This window comes from Macaca nemestrina, chromosome 6 (assembly GCF_043159975.1).
Source record: "Macaca nemestrina isolate mMacNem1 chromosome 6, mMacNem.hap1, whole genome shotgun sequence".
Lineage (NCBI taxonomy): Eukaryota > Metazoa > Chordata > Mammalia > Primates > Cercopithecidae > Macaca > Macaca nemestrina.
This window is the reverse complement of record NC_092130.1, coordinates 99,094,103-99,111,980: the sequence shown is the minus strand read 5'-3', so window position 1 is coordinate 99,111,980 and position 17,878 is coordinate 99,094,103. Positions and strand designations below refer to the sequence as shown.

Below are 17,878 nucleotides of genomic sequence, written 5' to 3'. Positions count from 1 at the left end.
TTTTTTTTTTTTTTTTCTTTTTGAGACAGAGTCTTGTCTTGCTCTGTCACCCAGGCTGGAGTGGTGCAGTGGCATGATCTTGACTCACTGCAACCTCCACCTCCTGAGTTCAAGTGATTCTCGTGCCTCAGCCTCCCGAGTCACTGGAACTACAAGCACGCACCACCACGCTCAGCTAAGTTTTGTTTTTTTAGTAGAGATAGGGTTTCGCCATTTTGGCCAGGCTGGTCTTGAACTCCTGGCCTCAAGTGATCTGCCCACCTAGGCCTCCCAAAGCGCCGGGATTACAGGCCCCCCTCACCTTTCACTGGCCAAGGTGAGTCATATGGCCACACCTGACTTAAAGCCAGCCCTCCCATATGCCTGGAGGAAGAAGTGAACTGAAAATCTTAGAGAGCTGCAGTCATGTCTACAATAGTACTCTTGATCACAAGGAGGAAGGAGCACTGAGTTGAGAGTCACAGGGCCTTTATCATAAAACTGGCTGTGCCGCTGTATAAACTCCATGGCCTTGTCCTCTCTCTTAACCCCGTGGCTCCTGCATCCTGCTCTGCTAATGATGGCTTGAGATAGATGGTTACCTCTCCGATTCTGCACCAGAACAAATCTATTACCTTTGCTAGATTTCAGGTCCCACATGCTTGGGAGCAGGTCTGTGAGGTCATCTCCAATGAAAGCCAACAGCGCAGAGAGGATGATGCGGGTCCTCGTGGAAACAGACTCCTTGGTACACATGATAAGGAAGCTGGCTAGAGTCCACCAGCTCTGAGTTTTGAGATAGTCCACACCAGCACGATGAATGTGTCAAAGATTCCATGTCACACAATAGACTTTGTTAACTCGCTTTGACAAAGGCATTTTACTTTTAACTGCTTGTGACAGCAGCTCACAGTTTACTCGTAAATGTGCCTCCCATACAGGTGTTTCCCACTTCATATAATAGATATGTTCCTTTAAAAAAAACAGGGTGGAAATTTTAAAACCAGAAAATCACTGCTTGAGTTTATGGAGAATCACATTAGTTACAGGAATCCAATGACAAAAGTTTTTGAGAAAGGATGAAAAGATCATTGTCGTTTTACTTTTTCTCTTAAGTCATTGCTTCTGATAATACCGAGAGTTATCTGGCACAGTACACAAAGCACAGTAAAGGCATTCAATGATATTTGTGAATGAATGGATAAAACTCAGTTTTCTAACTGTGATTGAGCTGCATTTTCATAGAATGATACTTGTATCTGTATCACACTTTCTAGTTAACAAGCCTCATATTTACAGGAGAAGAAAGAGCATAAACTTTGGTGTCAGACTGGCGTTCTCATTGTGGGTCTGTTTCTTAGCAGCTGTGAGCTTAGACACATTACTTCACCTCCTGGAGCATCCATCATTTTATTTGTAAAATATGAGTGATGCTAGCTTCTCAGGATTGTTGAAAGAGTGTGATGAGAGCCTTATGGGTTTTTTCTTTTCTTTTTTTTTTCTTTTTAGAAATGGCATCCCGCTTTGTTGCCCAGGCTGGTCTCAAACTCCTGACTTCAGACAATCCTCCTGTCTCAGCCTCCCAAAGTGCTAGGATTTCAGGCATGAGCCACTGCACCCTGCCCGGAGCCTTACGTTAACATGTCTATTACAGGACCTGACATGAAGAAGAGACTTAATAAAAGATGATTGTCCTTCCCTTTTCTATGAAGCAGGAAGGGGAGCTATTATTATATTCATTGTACAGAAGAGAAAGCTGAGGCTCAGGGAGATAAAGTGGCTTGCCCAAAGTCTCACAAATACAGGATTGGAGCCCCAACTTGTGCCTAGCTCTTTAACACGCTACCTCACCAGCCCACACAGGAAGACGATGACTGTGCACTGCAGATATTTGTACAGGATGAGTATATTATATGACTTAGGGCTGACACAACTTGTCTTGCACATATTGTTTTATGTAACTTTACTCTGCTTTCTGCCTGTGCTGACCATCTCCCAAGAACTGGGGTCAGGCCTTGTGCCCTTGCAGAATCTGCCTCTGCAGCTCAGTGGTAGTTGCTCAGCAAGTGCTGATCCACTAGCCCATTTCTTTCCTTCCTTCCTTCTTTCCTTCCTTCCTTCTTTCCTTCCTTCCTTCCTTCTTTCCTTCCTTCCTTCTTTCCTTCCTTCCTTCCTTCTTTCCTTCCTTCCTTCCTTCTTTCCTTCCTTCCTTCTTTCCTTCCTTCCTTCTTTCCTTCCTTCCTTCCCTCTTTCCTTCCTTCCTTCTTTCCTTCTTTCCTTCCTTCCTCCCTCCCTTCCTTCTTTCCTTCCTTCCTTCCTCCCTCCCTCTCTCCCTCCCTTCTTTCTTTCCTTCCTCCCTCCCTCTCTCCCTCCCTCCTTTTCTTTTTCTTTCTTTCTTTCTTTCTTTCTTTCTTTCTTTCTTTCTTTCTTTCTTTCTTTCTTTCTTTCTTTCTTCTTTTTTCTTTCTTCTTTCTTTCTTTTTTTTTTTTTTTTGTCAGAATCTCACTCTGTGGCCCAGGTTGGAGTGCAATGGTGAGACCTCAGCTCATTGCAACCTCTGCCTCCCGGGTTCAAGCGATTCTCCTGCCTCAGCCTCCTAAGTAGCTGAGATTACAGGTGCACGCCACCATGCTCAGCTAATTTTTGTATTTTCAGTAGAGGCATAGAGGTGAAATTTCATCATGTTGGCCAGGCTGGTCTCGAACTCCTGATCTCATGACCCACCCGCTTCAGCCTCCCAAAGTGCTGGGATTACAGATGTGAGCCACCTTGCCCTGCCGCCCATTTTCAAGTTCTTGCAAATCTGTCCACCCAGAGAGGACATAGTAGCACATTTAATAATTAAGAGAAAATTTGGTTTTCAGGAACTTTATCATCTGAGTTTGATAATTACAAAGGGTATAAGAATTCATTTTATGGTATGGTAGGAAAAGAATAACACTACCTCAAATGCTCAGATGATTAATTAAGTGTTCATATTTGTAGGGACAGCCTCCTATTTTTCTCTCATGTGATGTCCAGCAGGCGGTTCTGACCTGACTAGTACACATTCTTTAACAGCTAGAGACAGAGCACTGCTAGGCGGCAGACACAGACCTACGCCCCAGGCCGTAATGGTGAGACAAGCATAATCCCTGCTCATGGAACCTATGGGGACAAGGCAGTCAACAGTTAAATACACACAATATTTATAATTTACAGTAAATTAAACAAAGGAAAAGACGAGGAACTAAGAGACAGCCTAATTGGAGGATCTCATTTAGATTGGGAGGCTGGGGAAAGTCTCCGTGAAGAAGTGTTATCTACACTGAAACCTGAGAAAAATCGGTAGAAGTCAGGCCAAAAGTGGGAGAAGGAGCATGTCAGACAGAGGGATCAAACTTGTGGACGCCCCGTGGTGGGAGAAAGCGTAGAATTGAAATGATGTTAGGGGCCACCGCAGGGAAACTGGAGACACATAAGTGATGGGAGCTCGGCTAGGACCAACTTCCCATAGGCATTCCATTTGCAATTGCAATTTACAAGTTTTTGGCAGACAAATCACATGGTCGAACTTAGGTCCTAACACCTCTCTACTGCTAAATAGAAGAATGGGTGCCACTTAAGAACGGATTCAGTGTAACGAGGGCAAAAGTAGACGTGAGGAGACCAGCTGTGAGGCTATTGCAGTGGTCCTGGTGTAGGATGCGGGTGACTTGGACTTAGGTGGTGGCAGCAAATTGAGAGACCTGAGTGAAACTGTGAGATGTTTTAGGAGTAGAATTGATAGGACGTGCGGATCAAGTGTATATACAGAGTGAGAAAGGGAAACGGGACTCTCATGTTTCAGGGTGTCTGAATTGGTTTACTGATATTTGGGGGGATCAGAAGAGTTCAGGTCTGGCCAGTTTGCAATTGAGTTGCATCTGAGGCATCCAATAGGAGGACATCATTGGATACAGGAGTTAGGAGCTTAGATACACACTTGGGAGAACTCGGCACAGGTGGTATGAAAGTGGTGGGCTGGTGAGATTGCCTAGGGAGAGAAAACACGGAGAGGAGTCCCAGGGCTGAGCCCAGACCTCTGAACAGAAGATGGAGTCATGGAGAAACCCAGAAGAGTGAGGTGTCACAGGCAAAGAAAAATTGGATGCTTGGGAAGGAGAGGGGTCTGTCTCACGAAGAGAGATAAAAGCAGCTGGGACCACATGGAGGTAATTGTTGATGCTGATGAGAGCAGAGGGCAGGGAGTGGAAATGGAAGGGAGCCACTGAGCTGAGAATGGAATACAGGAAAGAAACAGCGTTCTGTGGTCAGCCTGGTGAGAAACGTGGCTCTCAGAGAGCACAGAGAGAACAGCTAGGGGAGCGCATGGGCACGGGGGGGTGTCTGACTGGTTGTGTTTACTGTTGGAAAATATCAGAGCTCCTCTGTGTGTTAGGGAAGGGTCAAGTAGAGAGGGCAAGGGAGAAGATGCTGGAGTGAGGAGAGCCAAGGCCCTGAGGCCACCTGATCTTGACACTACCCAGGACCTGCAGCCTAGACACTTTCTAAGCAAGCCTCTTGCCTGGGGAATAAAGAGCTGAATTTTCCAGTGACTTCATGGGCACTGGGGTCCTATGGCGCCTCTAAGGGGAAGCGGCAAGAGAAACAGATGTTCTTTCTTCACTGTAGAGGGAGGAAGAGGGAAGAAAAAGATGAAAAAAGGAAGAGAGCAGGAAGGAAGGAGAAAGTAGAAAACAAAGACGGCCAGTTTTCTCCCCTCCTCAGGTGGTCGGGATAACAGTGAGGCTGAATCCCAGATGATATGGGGGTGCTGCAGCCTCTCAGGAGGGCCATCTCCTCCAGGAAAAGCCTAAGACTTACCCAGACTTAGGAGGTTGTCATCAAGCCTTGTCTTTCCAGCAGACCTCAAAGTCTTGTCAGTCCAGAGAAACTTCAAGGGCAGCAGCCAGAATCCTAGGGCTGAGAAACCTGACTTTCCTCTCTTTGTACCTCTCAATTCCCCACCTAGTTCCTGAGTCACAGGGGATTGTGTGATTTCAATGAGCTATGGCAAGAGCATTTTCCCTTCCCATCAACTCAGTCGTGTTTCCTGTAGTGGAGATGTGAGCATGGGGAGGGAGGAGCGGGAGAAAGAAGGCTTGCCCTGGCAGTATTCATTCACTCTCTGAGTCATGATATTTGATTACCAGTCTTTTTAACATGCATGACAGCAAATGCTAATATTTGCCACAGAATTATCTAGCCCTCTTTTAAATCCGTCTACAGTGTTAGGCTCTTTGACCCCTAGAGGTAGGGAATGCCACAGGCTGACTTCATGCTACTGAATGTTGTTGCTTCCTCTATAGCAATAAAGCTTTGCTTGAAATATAAAGCATAAGAACAAAGAAAATTCCAGATTTTTGGGAGTAAATACTACAGTTCATTAAAGCACCTGCTTACTTCATACAACAAGCTAGCAATGACTCTCCAGTCTCCCACGTAAAACTCCAGTTAGTCTTCTGTGCATGAGATGTCTTTTCTATTGTGATTGCCATTCTTGGCTCATTGTTCTAAAGGGGATATTACAAATAAAAACAACAACCATCCCTGGTTAATATGCTTATTACTTTACACATCTTTCTCAACTTTTTCCAAACTTACTGGTAGACTAGAAAGAAATCTAACTTCTTTTAGGCTTGAGTTACATTGTCTAAAGGTATGACCATTTTCTTTCTTTCTTCTTTTTTCTTTTCTTTTCTTTTTTTTCAGATGAAGTTTTGCTCTTTTTGCCCAGGCTACAGTGCAGTGGTGCAATCTCAGCTCACTGCAACCTCTGCCTTCCAGTTTCAAGTGATTCTCCTTCCTCAGCCTCCCGAGGAGCTGGGATTACAGGCACCTGCCACCAAGCCCGGCTAATTTTTGTATGTTTAGTAGAGACGGGGTTTCACCGTGTTGGCCAGGCTGGTCTCAAACTCTTGACCTAGTGATCTGCCCACCTCGCCCTCCCAAGGTGCTGGCATTACAGGCGTGAGCCACTGCGCCCGGCCAGGCATGACTATTTTCTACTGTTTAGGAGGCAGGGAGCTTGGGGTCAGTATCTAAAACTGTCGGTCGGAAGAGGGGCAATCTTGAAGTTCAAAAGCAGGAGGCACCCCGGATCTCCTTCTCCAGAGCTTTAACATCCCACCTCTCACTGCTTCTTGTAATATCCATTAGAGTTGTAAAAACCATTATCCAGTATAATATCTTTTAAATTGTTATCAAGGAGTCACTTTAGAAGAGTGGGCTCCCTCTGCTCCCTTTCTGCCCCCTCCCAGATGGACCGGTGCTGTTTGTTAGGACGGCTTTGTTCCTCGTTGTTCAACTACACCTGGCATAGTGCTTTGCTCTGTCATAAGGCCATTTCAAAACACTCTCTCTTTGTAACATAAGCTTTGCTCGTGCTGAAACCTTGCCTTTCATTTGCTCTCCACAGCACTTGTCACACTGCATAATATAACCTAGACAATAGCGGCATACAAAGAAATAACAACTGAACATAAGCATCCACTATGGAACCACTAATGAGTGCTCTACCTTTTGAAGGCTTCTCACAAACTAATGTGTAGACAAGGATAAAGGGCAAGGCTGCAGGAAAAGTCAATAGAACCTCACAATGTGAAGACTTAACCTCTGTCGCTATCAACTCAGATTTTCGAGTTGTATCAACAGCCAGAACCTTCTCTAGAACCAAGTGCCACATCAGAGCCTGGCAAAAAAAAAAAGAAAGAAGAAGAAGAAAAAAAACAAAAATTGCTTTTTCTTCATGCTGAGTGAAGATATAAACTTATACGTCATAGTTCATATTGAAGGTTGTTTCACATTTTCTAAATACTAAGAAGACATTAAAATCAGTATGGTCACATGAAATCAGCTCAGTTTCATAAATGTGTAATGAAAAGAATCAATTTTGTTGTAACCATTTTTTAAAATTACACAAAGATAATATCTATGGTTTATGCTATTTCTGCCACTTTGATTAGTATTTTTATTTCTTGGTATATTAGGTTAATGTTTAAGATCCATTCTGTGTTTCAGCTTATGAAATTAATGTCTAAGTGCCAGCATGAGGCAAAGCAAACCTTACATTGGAGTCTCCCTTGCTTCCAGTGACTGGAATCAACATATCCAGCCATTCACACAACACTTCTCAAATGTCAAAATAATGGCATTTGTTCTTCTAATGTTTGTTGAGGGCTTACTATACCAGGCATTGCCCTAAATGCTTTGATGCACTAGTTTTATCCTCATGATAACTTCATGAAGTAGTAAATATTAGTAGCCCCCGATGGTTAGATGAGGGAACCAAGCTCGGAGATGGTAAGCAAGTTGTCCAAGGTTGTAGCATGATATTGCCTTCAGAGCCCAGGCTCATCTTGACTGATCCCCAGCACTGCCTCCACGACAGATCTGTGCTGGAATGGAGGAATAACCTGAGAAATTACTGGTGACACATGGAGAATATTGAAATTACATGGCTATCAAGAGGTTGATAGTTACAAATAATTGCAAAGCCAGATTTGTAGACAAATTTCCCAGTTCTGCCTACTGAATGTCTGTGTTCCTAGCAGGTTCTCCTCCTGGAGACAAAATGCACTCCTCTCTCCACACATCCCTAATGTGGTTATTGAAGGCCTCAACATACTCACAGGACCCAACACCTCACTTCCTGCCCTGGCTACAGGATTTGGGGCCACGGACGAGCACCTTCACTATTTCATTTAGCAAATATTTAGCTGTTGGTGTGAGGGACAGCCAAGGGAGCAGCAAGAGATGCTGCTGAGGGGGCTTGGCTGGGGTTGCGAGACCCTAAAGGGCCTATAATTCAGTTTTGCCAATTTCGCATCTTTAACCCAGGGCCAGGCATGAACGCAAAACTCGAAATTTATATTCAACTTTCTAGTATGATTTCATAAAGCAAAACAAAACCGAAGCAAAAAATCTCATTTAAGAACATATAAGAAATTTTCTTATATGCAAAGTATCTTGAAGTAGAATATTAACTAGAACAGAAGTTTTTTTGGTAGTTTTTTTTTTTTTTTTCTTTTTTTTATGGAGTCACACTCTGTCATCCAGGCTGGAGTGCATTGGCGCGATCTCAGTTCATGGCAACCCCCGCCCCCCGGGTTCACACCATTCTCCTGTCTCAGCTTCCCGAGTAGCTAGGACTACAGGGGCACACCACCATCCTTGGCTAATTTTTAGTACAGACGGGGTTTGGCCACTTTGGCCAGGCTGGTCTTGAACTCCTAACCTCAGGGGATCCCCCTGCCTTGGCTTCCCAAACTGCTGGTATTACAGGTGTGAGCCACTGCGCCCAGCCAATTAACTAGAACAGAAATTTTATTACCTTCTATGAATATGCCTCTTTTTACTGTAAGGCAAATTCATAGCTTTGCTGCAAGTTCAGAACAAAATTTTGTAGAAAGGGCTCCTGATAGCTAGCTATCAATCCCTCTTTTAAAAATGCTTCACAGGGTCGTCTTCTACATCCCCTGGCTGCCAACGACTAGACAAGTGAGGGCTTCTTGGGCAGTGAAGGGCTATGCATTGAGGTACCTAGAACTATCCATACACTATTCATTTAGTAACATTGGTTCTGCTGGGAGAGATCCAGAGAAAAGCAAGGACCTGTTTCCTGCCTACAGGCAGTAGATGGGAACACAAGGTAGGCTTTTGTGGCCTAACTAGAGAACAATTCCAAAACAACATATATGATTAAGAGTGTTTGGTTCTGGCTTTTAGTGGATTCAGGGTTAGAGGAGTACTTTAGGCATGAAAGTTGCTTAAAGACAGGGATATAATTCTTGGATGATTATACTAAATATCTATCTTTAGCAAGAAAGTTGAGTAATTTTACTTCCTACATTTGGGAAGAGTGTGGACAGGGTGAATTGGCTCTTTGTAAATCAGCTAAGGGCACTGGGAATGATTTACCATGTACTCAAGGCAAGCTCATTTCCCCTCTGGGCCTCAGTTTCCTCATCGGTAAAAGATGGATTTCAACTGGAAAATTTTGTGGGTTTCGCCACCTCTGCCATCCTGAGGACAGGTACTCTGGCTGTGTCTCCATGCACAGCAGTAGGCCAGGTCTGCAAACTGGTCCCGTTTTTGGAAGAATCTACTCCGCAGAAGAGGGTGTACACTGACTACGCCCTGACAGGCAAGTGATAAGGACATTTTTCAGCCAAAGTTCCTGGGGTTATTTTCATATAATGCTTACAGCAACCTTTCCTTCCCTTGGTACATCTTCCCTGAGGGGCTTCATCAAATTTCAGGACAGATGGCATCCCTCACTTTTGCTAATTTGAAATCCTAGCAACATCTTTACGTTCTCTCTGACTTTTAAGTTGGATTTGATGGAGTTGCCTAATTTTCTTTCTAAACTCATATGATCTCATTTATCTATTTCCCTAGGATCTCTGTCTCTCAAATTCAGATTGAGTTACACAATCAGTTTTATTATCCTCCACTCTCCACTCGACTAAAACCTAAATTTTATAATCAAAGTATTTCTGGGAGATATTAATAATATGTTATATTATAACATATATATTATAATATGTTATAACATATTATAATATATATGTTATAATATATTATATTATTATTATATTATTATATTATAACATATAATATGTTATATATATTATAATATGTTATATATATATTATAATATGTTATAAAAGTTAAAGTCATTTTTTTTTTCGAGGCAGAGTCTTGCTCTGTCTCCCAGGCTGGAGTGCGGTGGCATGATCTCGGCTCACTGCAACCTCTGCCTCCCGAGTTCAATCGATTCTCCTGCCTCAGCCTCCAGAATAGCTGGGATTACAGGCACCCGCCACCACTCCTGGCTAATTTTTGTATTTTTAGTAGAGACCAGGTTTCACCATGTCGGCCAGCCTGGCCTCGAACTCCTGATGTTATAATCTGCCTGCCTTGGCCTCCCAAAGTGCTGGGATTACAGGTGTGAGCCACCGTGCCCGGCCAAGTTAAAGTCGTTTTTCATTAACAACATACTATGCTCATAATTCTATTTTCCATAAAGTTTGTTAAGCTTATGAAATCCTAATCAAAAGCAGAGTGTGGACACTTTTTGTTGTACTTTTTCCAGATTCTAATATGATAGACCTCTCCCATTAATGAGGTATGTTCTGTAGCTGCTTTTTCTATGAAACTAGGAGAAATAATATTGATACATTTTAGCATTTCCCAAGTATATCCCAGATAACACCACGCAAATACAGAACAAGGGGAGTCATAATTTCTGTAGTAATTTGTATGCAATATTTGATATTGGGAAACAAGTTTCTAGGATTACACTAATTAATTCAATTCATGAAATATCATATAGTTAAGGTACAGGTCTCTGTCCTGTTAGTTTAGTTCAAAACCACAACATTTAGTTTTAACTAGCATGAAAGTCATAGGCAACAATTTCTCAAAACACATCCCTTTTAGACAGAAAACTACTCCGTTTATGCAGTCCGAGAGCTTATTTGCTGATGAAGATGTGTTTATGGCTGCTGGAAAAAGGATGAGAATCTTTATGCTGCAGGGAAGATTTACCCAAATCCATTTGGCTCTTTTGACCGACTTCAAGGGTCAAGTCAATAAGGAAATATCAAGTCAACCAAAAAACTGCTTAATATATTTGTAAACCAAGTTAACAATCAAATGGGCTAAAACCATAAGCCATTTTAGGTTTGTGGACAGTCTCTGTTTAAATCCCAATAGAAGAGAAGCTGCTCATCACTCCCCATCACTGCAAATAACAACAAAGCTTGGCCCAAGCTGCAGCAAACTTCAGAGACGAAGCTTCCCGTCTAACACGGGGTCTAACACAGGAGAGGATCCTAAGCGCCTGGCAAGGAACAGTGTGGGGGAGCTGGAGGAGGGTCCCTGTCTCTATTAGCTTCAGGGCACCATCAACCTCAGGCCTTCCTAAGGGCACCTTTTGATTCAGAGGAGTGAGTTGCTGAAAGGAGGGGAGGCATTTCTGAATCTTAACATCTCTGTTTGGTGAATGTTTTCCAAATAAATGCTCTATTCTCTTGTCCAGTAATAATTCCACAGCCCTTGTATATACTTGTGAACAATCACACCTGTTGACACTTCGATAGTCACAAGAAAAACCCTGAAAGATGGAAGGAGAAGCCATTGAATTTGTTTGTGCTTTTAGTTATTTCTGAGAGAAAGGCGGCATTGCAGCAATCCATTAATGCCACGTACCACATCAAAGCTAAAAAGCTGTCACATAAAAGCACCACCTGTAGCCACTCCTTTGAAAGGAAAGTCCTTGGCAAACGATGGCCTGAGTGAGCCAGTTTAATCAGGCAGGAGTCAAGACCACTGAGACATAAATTAAGCATTCATCCTTGAGTAGCAGCCAAGCAGCCAAAGCCCCCATAATCCCAATTAATCCCATTTCGTGCCGTTGCCCTTGGGCCAAGGGCAGAGGGGAAGGGAGTCTGCACACGCTGGTTCCGCATCAGCTCTTTACCTTTACAGGGGGTGGGGCTGTAATAAAGGAGAGCACCTATGCAAGTGTTCCTGTTCTGACGTTGGAGCAATCAGAGCCTTCCCCCGCCCCGCTTCTGTGATCTGTCAGCAAGAACTTACTTCAAGGGCATCCTACACTTTTGGAGTTAGGTGCTTGGGCTCCTTTGAAGACACACATGACTCTGTTCCATTCTCCTTTGTTTGTACAACTAAACTGACTTCCCATCATGCACTCCTGCAGTCAGACTGAATGAACAAATGCTCTACAATCTCCCTGGAACTCATTTTTGCCATTGATCCTCTGTTCTGGTAGAAAAGTTACCTAGCTTCCCAGGGATAGGAAATTTCCTTCCAGAGAGCAGCAATTCTGTCTGCGGAGTCAGCCTGGTGAGGCTGCTGCTTACTTCTCTCACACCTTGTGGGAGGGACATGGCAGAGTCTGAGCTCTGAAAGCACACCTCCCCTGGGCTGCAGATTCACTGTGCTCAGGCCCTCGGGTCCCCTTCCCACTTTATGAGAAGCCCTCACAGGTACCAGCAGAGTGCTAAGGGCTCTGTGGTGGAGACTGCTGCATAATTGGTCACTTCTGGCCACCAGAAATCTTCCCTTCTGTGGCCACACTAGTAGGCCTTGTCTCCCAGATTTCCTTGTAGTTGGAGGGAAATAAGATGACATGAAACTAGGTTTTCCCGGTAGAGTGTGAGCATGAGTGATGTGTACCACCTCTGGCTTGGGCTCATAAAGTCCTCCTGGACATACTCATCCATGCGCTTTCCCCCTTTCTGTCTAACTGAGATGGAAATGCCTCCCCTTCTCTGCCCTCCTCCAAGTGTTCTCCTGGAAGACAGATTTTAAAGGTCCCCATCAGCCTGAGTCCCAGGGTGACTGTCTGGAGCAGAGCCCTCCCTCCCAGCCACATCTCTGTTTCTCTACATGATTTTTCAATTCCACTATAATGTGAGGTGAGCAAGAAATAAACTTCCATCGTGCTGAGAAACTATATGTTTGGGTCTATTTATTGCTTCAGGTTGACCTATCCTAACCATACAGGCTCAAAACGCGTCGGTCTCCTGACCCTCTGTGGGCTCTACCTCCAGACCACCAATCCCAGGACACAGGTCAGGAGAAAAGGAAGAGAGGCCAAGGTGACCAGGGCTTCTGAGCCCAACAGAAATTTTTGCACTCTGGGCTTTAGCATCTCCCTGATGACAAGGGGCCTCTATTCTAGTAAGTCTCTGTCCACAGTGACCCTTCCTGGATATGAGTACTTTGGTTCTTGGCGGGCTGGCTCTGAGGGTTCTCCATTCAGAGGACAGTCCTCTTTGGCAGTAGGCTCTGCTGAGTCACACATGACTCAGGCCTATGAGTAAGCCCACTAAGACTGATGGAGAGAAGTAATGACTCTTTGCAGGAATTGGGGCTGAGAAGAAATCTGCATGCATCCTACTCACTTCTGGAAAGATGGAAAAGCACTGCAACTTTTCACTCCAAATCAAATTTAGGAGAATGAGGGTCTGTGGGCTCTTGCTTTCACTGCAACGAGTCCTTGTCACTTGAAGTTTGTTTTGTGAGGAGTGTCAAATTTAATTTCCAGACTTCAGTTGTTTAAATAAATTTGATAAAAATGAACAAAAATTGGCTGGGCATGGTGGCTCATGCCTGTAATCCCAGCACTTTGGGGGGCCAAGGCAGGTGGATCACCTGAGGTCAGGAGTTCAAGACCAGCCTGGCCAACATGGTGAAACCCTGTCTCTACTAAAAATACAAAAATTAGCCAGGTGTGGTGGCACAGGCCTGTAGTCCCAGCTACTCAGGAGGCTGAGGCAGGCGAATCACTTGAGCCTGGGAGGCGGAGGTTGCAGTGAGTCGAGATCACGTCACTGAACTCTAGCCTGGAGACAGTGCAAGACTCCATTTCAAAAAAATAAAATAAAATAAAAATAAAAATTATGTCTCCCATTATATTTATCTTTGAAGATGCCAGGCATTACATTTTAAAAAAGAAAAAGAAATAGATAATATTAACAGTCTCATGACCAATATACTGGCATCATGAGATGAGATTTAGGAAATCTAATTAGCATCAAGAATAGGACAAATAGGATATTGTGCACTTCCATCAATGTTAAGTTCAAAGAAAAACCACCTGTATTTCAAGTAGATAGGGCTGTTTTCTTTGAAAGAAAAAATATATACTATGATTTGAAAGAATCAGACTCGTTAACAGGCAATATAGAGAGGATACACGTACGATAAAAATCATCATTTAAGAAGAAAGTGTTTTACTCAAACTCATTGTTGCTCATTTTAGAGTTTTTCCAAACTCCGCAGTTGTTGATTAGAAGTTAGAAAGTAAGGAGAGAGGCAGTCTGCTCCTACAGAAAAGTCAGCTCCCTCTAGATACATAATCCAGTTAAAATTGAGTTTCTTCTGGGTATCTTGTAACATTGCTGGTGGAAATGTAAGTTTGGCAGTTTCTAAAAAAAAGTATATACTTACCATATTACTCAACAATTGTACTTTGAGCATTTATCCCAAATAAATAAAAACTGATGTCCACACAACAACCTGTATACAATTGTTCACAGCAGCTTTACTTGCAATAGCTAAAAGCCGGAAACAACTAAAATGTCCTATAATAGGCAAATGATTAAACAGACTGTGGTACGCCCCTACCATGGAATACTACTCAGTAATAAAAAGAGAACCAACTATTGATACATGACACAACTCAGATGAATCTCAAGGACGTTATACTGAGTGAAAAAAGTCAATCTTGAAAGTCAATGTTATTGTACGAATTTGCTGTATGAATACTGTATGATTCCATGCATATAACATTCTCAGAATGACAAAATTATACAGATTAAGAATAAACTAGTCATTCTAGGGGTTAGGGATGTTGGGGGATGGGGTAAACTTGCAGAAAAAAATGAGTTCCTAATTTCCATTTCACATGCCACAGGTAATTTTTAAATTAAACTCTTAATTATTTCTAACTCTGCATTTTCATGTGTGATAAATGTCTTTGAAAAAGAGTAACCAGCTGGGCACAGTGGCTCACGCCTATAGTCCCAGCACTTTGAGAGGCCGAGGTGGGTGGATCGCTTGAGTTCAGGAGTTTGAGACCAGCTTGGGCGAAACCTTGCCTCTACAAAAAATACCAAAATTACCTGGGCATGGTGGCCCATGCCTGTGGTCCCAGCTACTCAGGAGGCTGAGGTGGAAGGATCACTTGAGCCCAGGAGACGGAGCTTGCAGTGAGCCGAGATTGCACCACTGCACTCCAGCCTGGGCAACAGAGTGAGATCCTGTCTCAAAAAAAAAAAAAAAAAAAAGAGTAACCAACATCATTTTCAGAATAATAGCAATGCAAAACATTTTTTCCTATGTGAAGGAGTAGTCAAATTATCTCTTTTATTTGGGGAATTCAAAAGTGAGACAGACACTCCCAAGGATAAATAAGACAATCTGTTGGAGAGTGGGAGAGAAATAGTAGAATGCCTGTTTCTATTTATTGCATATCCTTTGTGTTTAAAATATCTCAGAGTCGGCCGGGTGCAGTTGCTCAGGCCCATAATTCCAGCACTTTGGGAGGCCGAGGCAGGCGGATCACCTAAGGTCAGGAGTTCGAGACCAACCTGATCAACAAGGTGAAACTTTGTTCTCTATTAAGAACAAAGCTGGGCATGGTGGTGGGGCCTGTAATCCCAGTTACTTGAAGGCTAAGGCAGGAGAATCACTTGAATCTGGGAGGCAGAGGTTGCAGTGAGCCGAGATCACTCCACTGCACTCCAGCCTGGGTGGCAGAGTGAAACTCTGTCTCAAAATAAATAAACAAATAAATAAATAATATATATACACACACACACACATCTCAGAGTGTGTTTTATAATATATATGATTTGTTAGCTTCATAGTACCAGGATAACATTGACACATGTGAATATGGGGATACAAGCTAAAAAATGTTTTCCTAATGGGAATGTGTGAGCCAAGGAGTGGTGTGCCTAATGCCAGCCATCAGCCCATAGGATCTAGCTCAACCATCTCATTTTTTGATTTGTATGGTCAGCATTTGATAGCTTAAGCCTTTTCAAATATTCTCTGGTAGAATGTAGATTGCTTTTTTTTTTATCTGGAGGGAAACTGTACATGTAAGTTAAAACGGGCAGCAATGTGTTTGGAAAATGTAAGACAACTGGGTCTATATTCTTTATCTCCAACTCACCCCAGAGACCCTCCAAGTGGGAGAGAAACAGATGTTGTTTCTGACATCTAAATAGTCAACCGTCTCTCACTAATTTATTTACAGATAAGAAAGCATCACTTCTTTCATTAGAAAATTCAACATTTGGACAAGCACAGTGGCTCACGCCTGTAATCCTAGAACTTTGGGAGGCCAAGGCGGGTGGATCACCTGAGGTCAGGAGTTTGAGACCAACCTGGCCAACATGGTAGAACCCCATCTCTACTAAAAATACAAAGTTAACTGGGCATGGTGGCAGGTGCCTGTAATCCCAGCTACTTGGGAGGCTGAGGCAGGAGAATGGCTTGAACCTGGGAGGCAGAGGTGCAGTGAGCCGAGATCGCCCCATTGCACTCCAGCCTGGGTGACAAGAGTGAAACTTGGTCTCAAAAAAAAAAAAAGGAAAAGAAAATTTAAGATTTTTTCCTTTAAATATCTGTATTATTATTATTATTATTTAGAGCAAGGCGAAATTGCCTTTGAATATCTTATGGCGAATTGCTATGGCTGTTGCTTTAAATCTAAAGGAGAGAATATTCCCTGTAAAGATGTAAGGAAAGCTCTGTCTGTTGGTCCTCTGTTTGCCCTCAACTGTTGGTATATGTGGCAGGGAGTCCTGCTTTTGGTCTTTTTTTTTTTTTTTTTTTTTTTTTTTGAGACGGAGTCTGGCTCTGTCGCCCAGGCTGGAGTGCAGTGGCCGGATCTCAGCTCACTGCAACCTCCGCCTCCCGGGTTTGCGCCATTCTCCTGCCTCAGCCTCCCGAGTAGCTGGGACTACAGGCGCCCGCCACCTCGCCCGGCTAGTTTTTTGTATTTTTTAGTAGAGACGGGGTTTCACTGTGTTAGCCAGGATGTCTCGATCTCCTGACCTCGTGGTCCGCCCGTCTCGGCCTCCCAAAGTGCTGGGATTACAGGCTTGAGCCATCGCGCCGGGCCTGGTCTTCTTTTCTTCTCACCCAGCTTGCATTTCCTAGGTACTCTCATCAATTTTTATAGTTGTGACTGCTTCACTATGATAAAAGGGTAAGGCTCTGTCTCCAGACAGATCATGCTCCTGAGCACTCCTCAAATGCAATTGCCCACAGAGCATGTTCCATCAGTATGGCCCCAAGAAGCAAGCACACCTCCACACTCAGATTGAGCTCACTATCTTTCAGGCCTCCTCATTTCAAACCTTCTCCTTCTACTATATTCCTCATCTTTGTCTGTAATTTACATGTTCATCCTAGCCAGAAATATGGTGGTGATCTGAGATTTTTTTCCTCTCTCTTGTATTTTACATTGTTAAATTTTACTTTTTTATTATCTCTAAATTCCTCTATGCATTAGACCTATGTATATCAACATGGATAAATCTCAAAAACATAATACAAAGAATGCAAGTTTCAAAAGCATACATGGGATGATATGTAAAATTCTAAATATACAGAAGAGTAGTGTATTTTGTTTGTGGATACATACTGCGTCTAAAAACTAAAAATCATGTATGGAGGCCAGGCGCAGTGGTTCACGCCTGTAATCCCAGCACTTTGGGAAGCTGGTCAGGAGTTCAAGACCAGCCTGGCCAATATGGTGAAACCCTGTCTCTACTAAAAATACAAAACTTAGCTGGGTGTGGTGGCATGAGCCTATAATCCCGGCTACATGAGAGGTTGAGGCAGGAGAATCACTTGAACCCAGGAAGCGGAGGTTGCAGTGAGCCAAGATTGTGCCTCTGCACCCCAGCCTGGGTGACAGAGTGAGACTCCATCTCAAAGAAAATAAAAATAAAATAAAAATAGAAATCATGCATGGAAATAATACACTCAACCTCAGGACAGTGATGGCCTCTAAGGAGGAAGGAGAGGAGTAAGAATTGGGGATAAGGCTATATCTCTTTTTAAAAAGTGGAAACACGTTGACGCGTTAATTCTTGGTTATAGTCACATAGGTGTTAGGTATGCTGTTTTGTGAATTTTTCTGTATGTTTGAAATATTTCAGAATTAAAACTATTTTAAGGGCAAAAAATCTTAATTCCTCCCCTCACCTCCCTATCCATGGCCAAAGGGCCTCGTTCAAGTCCTCACATTTCTCCTTGGATTACTACAATAGTCACACTGTTTTCCCAGCCTCCCTTTTCACTTCTTTTTAACCTATCCATCACA

General features: G+C 43.2%; 1 protein-coding gene across 1 annotated transcript in view; it reads left to right on the top strand.

The window, feature by feature from the left end:
• Positions 1-4,002: 4,002 nt before the first annotated feature.
• LOC105475100 (uncharacterized) overlaps positions 4,003-17,878 on the top strand; it is a 91,425-nt gene continuing 77,549 nt past the window's right edge. Inside the window, exon 1 of the mRNA XM_071097888.1 lies at positions 4,003-4,172. The gene's annotated coding sequence lies outside the window, so the exon portion shown is untranslated. The remainder of the gene's footprint in view (positions 4,173-17,878) is intronic.